Source organism: Chiloscyllium punctatum, chromosome 38, assembly GCF_047496795.1.
Source record: "Chiloscyllium punctatum isolate Juve2018m chromosome 38, sChiPun1.3, whole genome shotgun sequence".
Taxonomy (NCBI): Eukaryota; Metazoa; Chordata; class Chondrichthyes; order Orectolobiformes; family Hemiscylliidae; genus Chiloscyllium; species Chiloscyllium punctatum.
The window spans coordinates 11195520-11211818 of record NC_092776.1 but is presented as its reverse complement, the minus strand read 5'-3'; the positions used below and the strand labels follow the sequence as shown (position 1 = coordinate 11211818).

Genomic DNA, 16299 nt, shown 5'->3' with positions numbered 1-16299 from the left:
TGAACCTGGGTCCCTGGCGCTGTGAGGCAGCAGTGCTAACCACTGTGTCACCATGTCAGAGACAGTCGCTTATGCTGTTGTACATGCTACTGTGCAAGGAAATAGAGATATCTTCAGCGCCATCAGTCTTGCAGCAGTCATCCATCTGGCAGTGATTTTCACCCAGCAAGCCTATGGACTGCGAATACCATTCACGTTGCCAAATCTTGGATCTGTGGTGGTTTCATCATATGATCTCTTGGCTCCAACAATTCCACTCTTCCCTCCCCCACACTCCCACCAATGTCTATCCTCATTGTACCTAGACTTTCCAAAGCCACGTGAACAGTAAATAAGCTCTTCCTGAGCAATAGGGTGCTATTTAACTCGGAGTCCAACTTCCTTTTATCCTCACCTCCAACATTTTTCAAAAGGGTAATTACAATTCCTTGCAATGCTCCTGTGTGTGTTTTTTTTTGTCCCCTCGTTTTAATTGCTGCACTCCCCTGGAAGTTAATCCCTGATTCCTCCCGGCCAATTCTGGAGAATTGGCAACATTAAGCACATCGGTTAATGGATTACAGCAGTGATTAAACTTGTGACTAAAGGTTGTTCAGAGATATAATTGGATGTGAGAGAGATTTGACACATCGCAATTTTGTGAGAGGCGCTATATGAGTGCAAGTTCTGTTTATCAACGGGCAGGACCAGTATTTGTTCCTATCGAGCTGCAAATGATTGGCTAGGCCACTGGAGGATCTACACAAGAGGGCATAGGATGGTACAAAATAACCAAGTCTAGAAGATCAGCTTCAGTCTCTCAAGGGTCAGCAATGGAACAGATGGATTTTAAACAATTGCGAGGCAACTTTCACCAGTGCTATCTTTATTGTTTCCAAATTTTATTTCCTTTCCTTTCAAAGAGTGAGTGCAATTGGGCAAATGGCTTCTTTCTGAAATATAGACTGCACATTCTTTTAAAAATGAATTGGAATTCTCAAACTATAATGGTGAGATTCGAGTTCACAGCCATTAGCTCAGACTCTTCAGTACAACATAGCCACTGTACACGGTGAAAACAAAGTCCCAATACTCTCACTTGTCATTAGAGACAGAGACAGACACCAGATCTTCTCAAAACTCGCTCACAGACAACTGCTAAGGAGTTCAACCTGGGGGTCACCACACCTCAGTCAGGGGCAAGGTTGCAAAGGCAGGATCTTTTGTGTTAACTCTGTGCTAGTTCTCTTTTTATTCACTGACCAGGCATGAGCCTCTCTGACTAGGCCCAGCATTTATTGCCCAGAGAGCAGTTAAGTGTCAGACACATTGCCGTGGTTCTGGAGTCATATGTAGGCCAGACCAGTTAAGGATGGCAATTTCCTTCCTTAAAGGATATTTGTGAAGGAGTTGGGTTTTTTCTACCAATCGACAATGGTTTCTTGGTCATCATTAGAACCTTAATTCATGATTCTTTATTGAATTCAAACTCCACCCATGGTGGGATTTGAACCCAGTTCCCCAAAATATATGCTGAGTTTCTGGATGAACAGTTGAGCGATAATATCAAGAAGCTACTGCCTCCCCAATAGGGATTGAACCCACACCGATGGCACCACTAACCAGCCAACTGAGTTAACCAACCCATGTGGTACCAGACTGAGACATAGTTAGGATGAAGAGTTGTCAAGTGCTCCAAATCCTCCCAACTCTTCCCTTCTTGTGCTGGGAGGTGAGGTCCTCAACTCAAATAGAGACAAAGTCCCATTTCCACACTGAATTTGATACAGAATTCAATCCAATTGCCCTTGATGTTTTGACTGGCCGAGAGGTTGCCAGTCACTCGGTAATCAACAGAAGAAGAAAATAAATAATAACTTGGTGATGACAACAAGTTTTGCGGCAATAAACCAGCACTGAGATCATGGCCAAGTGCTGACTTTTTTGCTTCATGCTTACTTCAAACAATCTCCATGATCTTGCTCCTACCAGTCATCCTACAGTCTCCTGTAGTCCCACCCTTCTCCAGGATGACTATACCAATAGACTTCTGACCTCTTGAGCATCACTGATTACATTCTCTTCCCCAAAGCCATGTCTTTAGATATGAAAGAGTTAATATTCATCTTCCATTCAGCTCCAACCAATCTGATGCTGTCACATAGTGTTTAGAAACAGACAGTTGATTTCTATGTTTCAGGAGTATTCCGTACAGCTCACCATGAGAAGCCCTGAGTAATTTTATTCTAGGAAATTAATGCAGACTCTACCTATTGCTCTAATGCAATCATCACCCATTTAGACCTCCCTAGTGGTGTGTCCTCAGTTACTGATAATCAGACAGGCCGTAGACTATTGTAGAGAAAGCAAGAATGTGATCTCCCTAAACAATGAGTTGCCATAGTCTTCCCAGAATGTAGGTAATTAGAGAGAGATGATTGGTGGTGGTTTAACCTGAGGGTCACAACACTTCAGGCAAGGGGAGAAGGTGAGTCCTTCACAGCAACCTCAGCTAGTGATGGGAATTGAACCTCCACTGCTGGCATCTCACTGCTTCATGAACAAATCAACCAACCATCCAGCCAACTGAGCTAAACCTACATAGTGCTGGCAGCATCTGAAAATAAGGTACTGTTTCCAGACTGTAGATCCCTAAACAAACCTCACTCTCTGTCTTTCTTTAAGACATCTCTTAATAATTACCTCAAAGAATTCCTACAGTGTGGAAACAGGCCATTCAGCCCAACAAGTCCACACTGACTGTCTGAAGAGTAACCTAGCCTGTACATCCCTGAACATTATGGGCAATTTAACATGGTTAATTCCTCTAACCTGCATGTCTTTGGATTCTGGGAGGAAACCCCACACAGACATAGGGAGAATATGCAAACTCCACACAGACAGTCACCCGCTGCTAGGATCGGACCCAGGTTCCTGGTGCTGTGAGGCAGCAGTGCTAACCATTGAGCCACATGCTGCTCTCTGCTATCTATCTTTTAGCACCCTGTCTAATCTCCCCTGTTAGGCTTTCTCTGTTTTAATTGCTGTGAAATGCCATGGGACCTTCTTTCTTCAAACTGGATCAAAGGACCCAGTCGTTTTTACAGTGACTCCGAGTTTCCAAGATGAAAGACCAGAGAAGCTGCTGCACACACTCCTGCTGCAGGAACAGCAGCCTGATACACCACGGCAATCAGATGTCTCGAGTCCTGCCTAATTTGTGGGAATTGAGAATGTGGGCCTGAGTCTGAAAAGGAATTCACACATGACCAAAAAACAAACCAGGAATGACTCCGGCTCTGGAACACCACATCCCGACTCACAACGAGAAATAACCCATCACAAGAGTTAAATCACATGAATCAGAGGGAAACTCCACCAGGCACACTCCTTCAAGATGCAGGAGTCATTGTTACTAGCCATCTTTTGCTATACTAAACAGGAGACAGTGAACACCATTTTCATTGAGTTCATGTGTTTGAAGCTTTGCACAGAAGCTGAGCTGTGAGAATGCATGATAGAAATGTCTCCCATCTATGTTGTGAATACTCTGTTGTTATATTTCACAACCACCTGATAAAGGGGCAGTGGTCCGAAAGCTAATGCTCCCAAATAAAGGACTATAACCTGGTGTTGTGTGATTTTTTGTCCCATCTATGTACTAGCTAGTCTAGTTTTTGTATCTTATCCCTGCTGTATGGGCATCACTGTCAAGGCTGACATTTATTGCCCAGGAAGTAGGAGTCCTGAGGTGGTGGAGATGAGTCTCCCTCTAGAAACTAATGAGTTATTGGTATGACTGATGGGCAGTTGAGGTGGCATGGTGGCTCAGTGGTTAGCCCTACTGGTTCACAGCAACAGGGTCCTGGGTTTGATTCCACCCTCAGGTGACTGTCTGTGTGGAGTTCTCCCAGTACCTGCATGGGTTTCCATCCAGAGGTGTGCAGGTTAGGTGGATTAGCCATGGTAAATGCAGGATTACAGAGAAGGGGTCAGATGCTCTTCAGAGGGGCATTGTGGACTTGATGGGCCGAATTGCCTGCTTCTATACTGTAAGGATTTGGTGATTCTCAGGAATTCCAGAGACTGCTGGGTAGTGGAACGAAGGCGAAGGACAGTAACTTCCCTTAGAGGGAGTACATCACTGGAGGCAGATCTTGTCTGTTCACATGCCATCTTATTGTCTCTTCCTTCATTGCTTCAATACTTTAAAGTGTTTACTACCAAATACCTGTACTCCTGGCCTTTCATCCCCAGCACTAACTAGACCTGGACTAACCCTGTTCGCAGAGATAAAATAAGTCAAGGGACATGTCTAACAGGTTGTTGGTGATTGCAATTAAAAAATCAAGAAGAAATAACTTTCATTTATATGTTGCCTAGCACAATTGGAAGGAGAGCATATGCATTCTCCCTTGTGTTTGAGTCAGAGACCAGTGTCAGAGGGTACAGACAGCTCAGAGTCTTATAGAGAAGAAGATTAAGATGGTGCAGGGACACTGAGGATGAGAATGTTAAAAATGATGGTATTGCTAGGGCAGCAGTCAATGTGGTTCAGCACAGGGAAGGATCAGAATGGCTGCTCCCTAGCACCTCCTCATGGTCAACTAGATATGGACAATCAACGCTGGCCTTTGCCACCATCTTCTAGAATGAATATCGAATAAAGACTTCAATTTTATTCAATACCTTGAGGTCTATCTGAGTTTCTGGCAGCGTGTTACAACCTGCAGGATCTTACCCAGATCCATTCCATTCCCTTCCCTAAGACCCTTGGTAGACCAAGACATGAACTGAAATCTGTCTTTATTGCAGAGGAACTGGTCTGAGCAGAGTGGTCTGCTGATGGTGACCAGTTGTCAATCTGCAGGCCAAACCTACCCACAACATGACCCCTCAATCACATCTAGTGCCCAAACTTTCAACAAAACAGTTCATTTAACTCAGCTAAACACATTTAACCTGATATAGCTCTGAGTGGAACCCATCTAATAAATGAAAGACTGGCCTGATGTGATTCAGAGCAGCCAAGTCACTAAAACAGAGGCTTAACCACAATAATTTGAAGTATTAAATCCTCTATGGTTTTTTAAACACAAACAGGAATAATATTTACACATTGGGGACAGCATTCTGAGCACAATTTGGTTGCTATGTTCAAATAAGTAATAATAGCAACTATGCTACTTCTGTTGCGAAGTGTTGTGGTCGTTTCTGAGGTAGCAAAAGATTTTTTAAAGAAGATGTACATTTTTCCTTCTTCCTTTTATTTCCAAAACAGAGTCACAGAATCACAAGAGTGTTATTATGGTACAGAAGGCGGCCATTTGGCCCACACCTACAGCCTCAATGAAATCTGCCTTTTCAGCTGTGGACAAACTTGAACAGGATGATACAACCTTTCTGCTTCCAAGACCTTGGTCCAACACCAAAAAACACACAGAATGTGTGTTTGGGGACTTTAATTTCCCCAACATTGACTGGAAATGCTATAACTATAGTATGCCGGATGGATCAATTTTTATCCAATGTGTGCAGGAGGGTTTCATAGAACATAGAACATAGACATAGAACATAGAACATAGATAGAACATAGAACATAGAACAGTACAGCACAGAACAGGCCCTCAGCCCACAATGTTGTGCCGACCATTGATCCTCATGTGAGGTAAACCTAATGTACGAACCCTCAAATTTCTGTGACCATATGCATGTCCAGCAGTCTCCTAAATATCCCCAATGACCTCGCTTCCACAACTGCTGCTGGCAACGCATTCAACGCATTCCATGCTCTCTCAACTCTCTGCATAAAGAACCCGCCTCTGACATCCCCTCTATACTTTCCGCCAAACAGCTTAAAACTAAGACCCCTCGTGTTAACAATTTCTGCCCTGGGAAAAAGTCTCTGGCTATCAACTGTATCTATGCATCTCACTATCTTGTACTCCTCAATTAGGTCCCCTCTCTTCCTTCTTTTTTCCAATGAAAAAAGTCTGAGCTCAGCCAACCTCGCTTCGTAAGATAAGCCCTTCATTCCAGGCAGCATCCTGGTAAACCTCCTCTAAACCCTCTCCAAAGCATCCACATCTTTCCTATAATAGGGCGACCAGAACTGGACACAGTATTCCAAGTGCGGTCTAACCAAAGTTTTATAGAGCTGCAACAAGATCTCATGGCTCTTAAACTCAATCCCCCTGTTAATGAAAGCCAAAACACCAAATGCTGTCTTAACAACCCTGTCCACTTGTGGCAATTTTAAGGGATAAGGGATAAGGAATACCTGATACAGTATGATGAAGGGCTGACAAGAGGGGAGGCCACACTGGATCTGGTGCTTGGTAATGAACCAGACCAGGTGTTTGATTTATTGATAGATGAACATTTTGGAGAGAGTGACCATAATTCGGTTGCGTTTAGTTTAGCGATGGAAGCGGATAGGTACATGCTGGCAAGAGCTATAGATGGGGGAAGGGCAATTATAATGCGATTAGGAAAGCCTGAGGAGGCATAGAATGGGGCAGCAAAATACAGGGATGGGGACAAATGAAATATGGAGCTGGTTTAAGGAACAGATATTGCGTGTCCTTGATAGGCATGTCCCTGTCAGGCAAGTAGGAAGTGATATGGTAAAGAAATTGTATCTCTTGTTAAGCAGAAGAGGGAGGCTTATGTGATGTTGAGGCGAGATGGTTCAGATGAGGCGATGGCGTGTTACAAATTAGCTAGGAAGGTTTTAAAAAGAGGGGACATGAGCAGTCTTTAGCAGGTAGAATAAAGAACTCTAAAGCTTTCTATAGGTATGTGAGGAATAAAGGGTGACTAGGGTAGGAATAGGGCCAGTCAAAGACAGAAGTGGGAAGTCGAGTGTGGACCCTGTGGAAATTGGAGAGGTGCTACACAAATATTTCTCATCTGTTTTCACATGGAGGATATTGTAGAGGGGAAGCCTGAGATACTTTAAAGGATCAAGATTAATAAGGAGGAAATGTTATCAATTCTAGAAGGTGCCAAAGTAGATGTCCTCTGGGCCGGATGGGACTTTTCCGAGAATTTTCTGGGAAGCCACGAAGGAGATGGCTGAGTCTTTGGCCTTGATCTTTGAATCATCATTGCTACAAGGTTTAGTACCAGAGGATTTGAAGTTGCAAATGTTGTACCCTTGTTCAAGAAGGGCAGTAGAGGTGACCCAGGTAATTATAGGCCAATGAGCCTTACACCTATTGCAGGAAAAGTTTTGGAAAGGATTATAAGAGATAGGATTTATAATCATCTTGCAAGCAACAATTTAATTGGAAATAGTCAACATGGATTCGTCAAGGGCAAATTGTGTCTCACAAACCTAATTGGGTTTTTTGAGAAGGTGACCAAGCATGTGGATGAGGGTAGGGCAGTTGCCGTGGTGTGCATGGACTTCAGTAAAGTCTTTGATAAAGTTCCACATGGTAGGCTACTGGAGAAATTGCGGAGGTATGGAATTGAAGGTGATTTAGCAGTTTGGATTAGAAACTGGCTTTATTTAAGAAGGCAACGAGTGGTGGTTGATGGAAAATATTCAGCCTGGAGTCTAGTTACTAGGGGTGTGCCACAAGGATTGGTTTCTGGACCATTGCTGTTTGTCATTTTTATAAACGACTTGGACACAGGCATAGGTAGATGGGTTAGTAAGTTTGCAGATGACACTAAAGTTGGTGGAGTAGTGGACAGTTTGGAAGAATGTTGCAGGCTGCAGGAGGGGGGACTTGGATAAACAGCAGAACTGGGCTGAAAGGTGGCAAATGGAGTTCAATGCAGCTAAATGTGAGGTGATTTGGGAAGAATAACAGGAAGGCAGAGTACTGGGTCAATGGAAAGATTCTTGGTAGTATGGATGTGCAGAGGGATCTTGGTGTCCGTATGCACAGATCCCTGAAAGTCACCACCCAGGTGGATAGTGCTGTTTAGAAGGCATATGGTGTGTTATGTTTTATTGGGAGAGGGATTGAGTTCCGGAGCCCTGATGTCATGCCGCAACCATACAAAATGCTAGTGCGGCCGCATTTGGAATATTGTGTACAGTTCTGGTCATCCCATTACAGGAAGGATGTGGAAACATTGGAAAAGGTGTGGAGGGGATTTACCAGGATGTTGTCTGATCTGGAGGGGAGGTCTTATAAGGAAAGGCTGAGAGACTTGGGTCTGTTCTCACTGGAGAGAAGAAGGCTAAGAGGCAATTTAATAGAGATATACAAAATGATTAGAAGATTAGATAGGGTGGACAGTGAGAGTCTTTTTCCTAGAATGATGACATTTACTTGTACAAGGGAGCATAGCTGCAAATTGAGGGGTAATAGATTTAAGACAGATGTCGGAGGCAGGTTCTTTACTCAGAGAGTAGTAAGGGTGTGGAATGCCCTGCCTGCCAGTGTAGTTAACTCAGCCACATTAGGGGCATTTAAACAGTCCTTGGATAAGCATATGGATGATGATGGGATAGTGTAGGTGGATGGGCTTAGATTAGTTCACAGGTTGGCACAACATTGAGGGCCAAAGGGCCTGTTCTGCGCTGTATTGTTCTATGAAAGTTGACACTCACAAAAGTTGTGAAAGTTAGCCTGCAACTTACATCTGAACAATGTCTTTAATGCAATGACGTTTAACCTTGGTTAGACTACACTGTGAGCACTGTCGATAGTTTAGGACTCTATATTTTTTGAATAAAAAACAGATCAAGAGACATTGGAGAAGGTTCAAAAAGAATTCTGCTACCAGAACTGAGAAATTCACCCAGAAATGTGACCAGTGCTGGAAACTCTACTTTCAACCAAATTGTAGGTCTATTTGGATGAGTTCTACTCTGGGAATTCCTGGACAGGAACCTCCTTTTAGGAAACAGTGACAATTTGTCCAGGTATTCTCACAGCCAGGGAGATGTTCATTGTCAAAAACCAGGTTCCTATCTCCAGCAGTTGTGCTTGTTCCATGAAATAAGTGCCCAGCAGAGAGCCAACCAATGGGTCAACACCTGGGAAAGGGTGTCCTTGGAAGGTCAACATGGGGTGTCAGGTGGGTGCAGGAAGGGGGTGACAGGTAAGGTGTCCCATGGGTGAGAAGCTAGGGCGCCAGGTGGGTGTAGGGGTTAGGGTTCCAGGTGGGTGAGGGAGATATGGGTCAAGTGGGTGAGGGGATAAGGTGCTAGGTGGGTGATGGGATAGAGGGCCAGGTGGGTGAGGGGATAGGATAGCAGGTGGGTGTGGGGATTACGTGGTGGGTGGGTGAGGGGAGAGGAGAGGGTGCCAGATGGTTTAGGGGATTAGGTGTCAGGTGGGTGAAGGAGGGTGTGTGGCAGGAGGGGGTGTGTTTTTATGGTGGTGGGTAAGCAAGTCAGAGTTTTGTGTTATGTTGAGGGGTCGGTGCACCTCTCAGAGAGGGATATTTTATGGGGTGAGGGTGTGTGAAGTCTGGTAGGGAGAGGGTCCAGGTGTTGGGAGGACTTAACTGGATCATCGGTTTAATTGTTAACAAGTGGTTCGAGTCATCTTTTAATCCACTAACCTATCCTGGGTATTAAGCTTAAGTGAGTCAGAACTCTCTGAAATCTCTCGTTTTAAGAGGATTCGTCAGAGGTTTCCACACACAGCTTATCCAAAATGTTACTTTCCCAGGCAATTCCTACGGAGTCAGCTGAGATAGGAATACCACAGGATCCCAACACAGGATCCCAGTCTGTACCGAGGCAATGATTATCGGGCCAAGGGAATATCTGGGTCTTTCTAACAATCGAGACATATTGAACAGGCTGGGGCCCTTTGTTTCCAGCCTAATGGAGACTGAGGGATAGCGTGAGGATGGCAAGGAAATGGAGGGAAGATGCTCCCACAGGTTAGCGAGAGAAACACTGAAAGACACTAAAAAGAGATTCACTTGGAATCCAACAGGCCAGTGTTTCCCAAACTTGCTCCTCCTGTGACCCTCACTTTGAGACTTAAAAGCAGTCATGTCCCCTTACTGAGAGGTGTGTGTGTGTGTGTATGTATGCGTGTCAGTGTGTGTATGTATGTGCATGTGTATGGGTGTGTGTGTATCTGTGTATATGTGTATGTGTTTCTGTATGTGTGTGGGTGTGTGTGTATGTGTACGTGTCTGTGTGTAAGTATGCATATCTGTGTGTATGTGTTTCTGAATGCGCATGTGCGCGGGGGTGTGTTTATGTGTATGTATGTGCACATGTCTGTGTGTGTGTATATATGTGTGTGTTTGTATGTGCGCGTGTGTGTGTGTGTTTGTGTGTGTGGGTGTGTATGTATGTATCTATGTGTGTGTCGGTATGTGTGTGTGTGCACATATGTGTGCGTGTGTGTGTGTATGAGTGTGTGCGTGTGTGTCTGCGCATGTGCATGTTTGGGTGTGTGAATGTGTGCATGTGTATACGTGTGCATGTGTAAGTGTGTGTGTGTGCATCATGTGTGTGTGTGTGTGTGTGTGTGTGTGTGTGTGTGTGTGTGTGTGTGTGTATGTGAGTGAGAGACAGAGAGAGAAAGAGTGCTCATTATTAGAGCGTGTGCAGAACTGTTGTAACGTGGTCCAAATGTTACAATGGCAGCCATTACTCCCTTGGAGTTCACACTCCCCAAACTTTGAGATCACCTGATGAAGGTCTTTTGCCCGAAACGTCAATTTTCCTGCTCCTCGGATGCTGCTTTTCCAGCACCACTCTGATTTCCAGCATCTGCAGTCCTCACTTTTGCCCACTTAAGACATAACCCCTATATTGGCGACCCCTGCTATAGGTTTTCTGGAGAAACCACTTTACCTAGACAGTGTGGAACTGATAGCGAGGGTCTGAGGTGAAAAAACTTGATGCATTTAAAGGGCAGTTGAATAAACAGATGAGGGAGAATATAAGAAGGGTCTGTTCCTGGGTTGAGATGAAGGGGGCAGTGGGAGTAGGCTTGTGCGGAGTACAGACACTGACACAAATCTGTTGTCCTGGATGACTGGTTTCTATGCTGCAAGTAATTTGTAATTTTATAATAAACACCCCAAGGCGTATCACTGGAGATAGAATCTGATATAATTCGACTCTGTTCCATGTAATAAGATTATAGGGTTGATGTGCAGCAGCTTGGTTAAAGATGGAGCTTTTAGGGACTGTTTTAAAGCAGATGGAAATAGGGAGAGAAATAGCTTTAAGCCCTTACAAGAAATGAACATTGCATGGGGAAGTTTGAGTTTAATTAAAATTATTAAGGGATATGGGCCAAAGGTAGGTATATGGAGTTAAGCCACAGATCAGCTATGATCTCATTTAATGGTGGGACAAGCTTGAAGGGCTGAATGGCCAACTTCTGTTCCTATACCCCTATGTTCCTATGAGTGCTGGTCTGTTGGGCAAGGTGACCTGCCCTGGAGAAGCAGTAAGGATACCAGTAAGGACAGATGTAGTAGCTGACTTATTGAGATTGGAGGTAGCTACACTCTCGTAGAAAGTCTCCGTTTCATCCAATGCAGGAACAACTCTCCTGCCCTGGAAAACAAAGTGCAAAACAAAGCCCTTGATTTATACGAAAGAGAAATCTTGCATTCTTATAGCACCTTTGTTGACTTCAGGATAATCTCAGATGTTTTCCTTTTGCAGCTGTGGGGTGCTGCTGGAAATCTTGGCGTCACAGCAGGATCCCACACACAGCAACAGGAAAAGTATCCAGAGTACCTGCTGCTTGTTGACGTCAGTCGAGGGATAGTTTTTGGTCAAGACACCGGGAAAAACCTCCCTCTGCTTTTCTCTGAAATAGCACCTTCAGACCTTTTTCAGAGGGAAAATGGGACAGTGTTTTCGCAACCGATCCAGAAGACAGCTTCATCAACAATGTAGGGCTCCCTCACTACTGTACCATGACAGCCTGTATTGCTTCGATGAAAGTGAGGACTGCAGATGCTGGAGATTAGAGTCAAGAGTGTTGTGCTGGAAAAACACAGCAGGTCAGGAGTATTCCTGATGAAGAGCTTTTGCCCAAAATGTCGGTTTTCTTGCTCCTCGGATGCTGCCGAGCCTGTATTGCTTGTTAAAGCACTGGGGTGGAATGTGCAGAGCATCTGTTCACAAATAGCAGGCAGCAGCTACCCCCTGCCTAACATCTCCAAAACCAGAGCACTATCTCATCGTTCTTCATGGGATCTTGCTGTGCCCAAATAAACAGGCATGTGATTATATTTCTAAAGGATAACATTGTTTCGTGAGGTCGTGAAAGCTGCTACATCAATGCAAATGGCGGATTGTCAAATACTTGGAAACACTGGTGGCATTGATCCTTATCAGGCAGCAGAATCGAGGTTTGTCAGGAGCCTGGAATGGGATTGTGGAATTCAGACGATGGATCTCATTGAATGGTGATCAACTTGCTTGTTGCCCCTTTGACCTCCAGTTGACTCAACTTGGCTTTGGGGCTATGTTTGGGCTGAGGACAAATTATATCAGTGAGGTTCATGTTGTCAGTTTGAGAGGGGCCATTGGGACAGATAGAAATCAATACGACAGTGTTGAGATAGAGAGAAAGAGAGGGAGAAAGAAAGAGAAAAAAGTGAGGAAGAAAGAAAGTGAGGAAAGAAGGAAGGAAGGGAGGGAGGGAGGGATAGAGGGAGAACCCACGTGATGTAGTGGTAGTGCCACAATCTGTAGAACACAAAGTGTCACGTTCAAGTCTCACCTACTCCAGAACGGTATAATATCATCTCTGAACAGGTTAGTTAGAAAACGTAAAAAATGCAGAGCCAGGGATTGCTCTGCAGAGCTCTCTCTCGGGGGCTGGGGCTGGGACTATTCTATGTGCACCACATGTAGTGGCTCGAACCTAGTGTTCAGTAGTAAATGATGTTCCTTTCCAGCTGGGTTTCCTGAGTAACCGCAAGGTTATCAGGGAGAGCTCCCATAATCCTGTTGAAAGTAGTGCCATGGGATCTTTCACTGTAATGGAAGGAGGTAGATGGTGCTGCAGTCTGAAGCTCCATCTGAAAGTCATCACCTCAGACAGTGTGGCCCTTCCTCAGCACTGCAATGGAGCATCCAAATTAACTGTCGTGCTAAAACCGTGAAGTGAGACTTCAGACCAGAGCCTTTCAACTCAGAGACAAGAATCCCACTGCCTGAACCATAGCTGACATAAGTATCGTTAATGAACAAATGTTTTTGAAGTAATCAACAAAAGCAGTGTATCAGTCACTTGGTAGTATAGTATTCGAGTAATACTGAGAAAGGGACATATTCTTGAATGTTTTTTGTCTCGCATTCATCAGGACAGATGCAAGAATGCCAAATTTCAAAGAGAACAGCAATTTTTATGGAATGATTCTGATTGTTTGGCAAGTGGACTCTGATAGGTCAAGGCATTGCCAAGGAGAATGCACCAGAGGACAATCAAGTGGCAAGTGTTTGTTTAAATTCAAAAAAGGCAAGTGGAAACTGATTGGTTAAAGTGTCCCCATGGGAACACCTCAGCCACTTGTCATCCAATCAGCATCCTCTCCTCATTCAAAACAAATTGTTTTACCTTTTGAAATTTGGCAGTTTTGCATCTGTCCTGATGAGTGCAGGATAAGAGGATTTGGCAACACGTCAGTGAAGGAACCCTATGTTTTTAATGCCATGACTTTTCTCTCAGGTTCTCTCATGCACGGGATTCTGACTTTTAGTCGCTGAAGTCTTCAGGCTAATCCCAGAAGGCTGGCAACAATCCCTTGATCAGAGCCTCTTCCCAACCTCGTGTTCCATTTTCACTTGGAGTTCTGATAATTCTGGCTCAAACCACACTATTCAGAGACTCACAATGACCTAACACTGGCTTTTACATGAAACGACCCATAATGCAGAATCAACTTTCATTTCCAACACTAACTTTCCCCCAATAATTAAAATAAAGATTATTTCTGTAAGATATAGAGCCCTGAAATGGAATGCTGTGAAGTGGTTTGGCCATTATGCACCAAAGATGAAATTTGCTGATTTAAAATCAACATTTTTAAAGCACTTAACCATTGACACAGCTTTTGAGTTAAGCAGTCCTATAACAAATAGATTGCAGATTTCATAGAGTCATAGATCAGTTCTCCATTGAACTCAATCATTTTCTCAGAACTCAGAAGGAGACATTGTTGTAAAGAGAGACATGTTGCTAAAGTTTTTAGTCTTGCAGTCATCAGGACCATTACAAAAATGCCAAATTTGAATTGATCACAGCAAGTTATACCTCAATATACCCCACACAAACCATCCAAGTTAAATTCTGATCCATCCTTTGTTTATAGACAAAGCACAGACCACACTCAACTGGTCTGTACTTGAAAATCACCCCATTCTCCCAAAAAAAATCTTCCATCAGATGTAATATGGCAACTGGACAGCAATTACTGAACTATCCTAAGTGTGCTAATAACTACACTGACACCCAATTGAAGGTAATCAGTCGAGCTTATAACGTGACTCACTTACATTTTCCAGACGTGACATATGTACATCTTCAGGGACTGAATCGCAAACAAAGGGAATGTGTCCAGGTTTTGTGCTGTTTCTGAATTATCCAGATGCTTCAGAGGCCTACAGATCTCACTGCATTCTCCACTCCAACCATTGGTCAATTAGAGTCACATTACTAACCAATCAGCATTTTTTTTCTCATGTGGTGTAAATTTGGCATTCTTGCATTTCTCCTGGTTACAGCAAGATGAAGAGCATCAGTGACATGTTTCACTTTTCCGGAATATTCGGGTTCTGGGCCGCCAAAAGGAAATATATCTGTGATCTGTATGAACATTGTATACACTTTTTTCATTGGCTGTGATTTTTGATGACCTCTTGAACTAGGCAGGGGGGAAAGGTTAAAATGACATGAGCTAGTTTCTCCCCATGATTCCACTCCCTCACAGGCCTGTTTCCATAGCAACGTGTGTCTTTGAGCAGGCAAATGGAACAGCCAAAGGAAGAAAGCAGGGTCCATTTTACCATCTCAAACGGTGGCCTGAGTGAGGATGAGGGGATAAGGTAACACACTGGATAAAGTATCCAAGCTCCCTGGGAGATGTATCCCAGTAACGTTCCCACTAATTTTCATACCAGTTGTGTGGGCCTCAAAAGACTGATTATTTTATTTTAATCATTCATGGGATGTGGGCATCACTGGCTGGGCCCCACATTTATTACCTGTCCCTAGTTGCCCCTTGAGAAGGTGGGGGTGAGCTGCCTTCTTGAACCACTACAGTCCTTGTGCTGTGGGTTGACCCACAATGCCGTCAGGGAGAGAATTCCAGAATTTTGACCCAACGATCGTGAAGGAATGGCAATATATTTCCAAGTCAAGATAGTGAATGGCTTGGAGGGGAACTTGCAGGGGGTGGTGTTCCCATGTATCTGCTACCCTTGTCCTTCCAGATGGAAGTGGTTGTGGGTTTGGAAGGTGCTGTCTAAGGAGCCTTAGTAATTTCTGCAGTGCATCTTGTAGATAGTACACTCTGCTACTGTGGAACGTCAGTGGTGGAGGGAGTGGATGCTTGAGGATTTGGTGTCAATCCAGACAGCTGCTTTGTCCTGGATAGTGTCAAGCTTCTTGAGTGTTGTTGTGGCTGCACCCAGCCAGGCAAGTGGGGAGAATTCCATCACACTCCTGACTTGTGCCTTGTGGATGGTGGACAGGCTTGGAGAAGACAGGAGGTGAGTTACCCATCACAGTATTCCTACCATCAGACCTGTACTTGCAGCCATTGTGTTTATGCAGTGAGTCCAGTTTCTGGTCAATGGTAACCCCCAGGATGTTGGTAGTGGAGGCGTCAGTGACGGTAACACCATTGAATGTCAAGGGGCAGTGGTTAGATTGTCTCTTATTGGCGGAAGTCATTGCTTGGCATTTGTGTGGCATAAATGTTACTTGCTGCTTGTCAGCCCAAGCCTGGTACCAACTTCCAGAACTGGAAGTCAATGCCATGATCGACACGACAATGCAGAGTGCAGTGTAATGCTCATTTGAAAAGCTGGTGCAAGCATGATGGGCCAAATGGCCTCCTCCTGTGCTGTAACAGTTCTGAGATTCTACAAGTGGTCAATATCTGACGAATGCCCAGGCCAGTGTTCCCTGTGTCCTCTGGCCTTACGTTCCTACCAGACTGTCAATCCAGCCAGCCAGTATTCCTACCTGAATAAACCTCAATGGATTAACTTGTTCCCCCTGGCCAATCACCCACATTACTCATGTCAGCCATATAACCATTGTCAATTGTTGTAATAATTCATCTAGTTCAGTAATGCCCTTTAGGGAATGAAATCTATCATCTTTACCCGGTCTGGCTTACACGTGACTC

At 44.3% G+C, this 16299-nt stretch overlaps 1 protein-coding gene across 1 annotated transcript in view; it reads right to left on the bottom strand.

Moving 5' to 3' along the window:
• Nucleotides 1-16299, bottom strand: part of sfrp5 (secreted frizzled-related protein 5) — an 84905-nt gene that overhangs the window by 36663 nt on the left and 31943 nt on the right. The gene's annotated exons all lie outside the window — the stretch shown is intronic.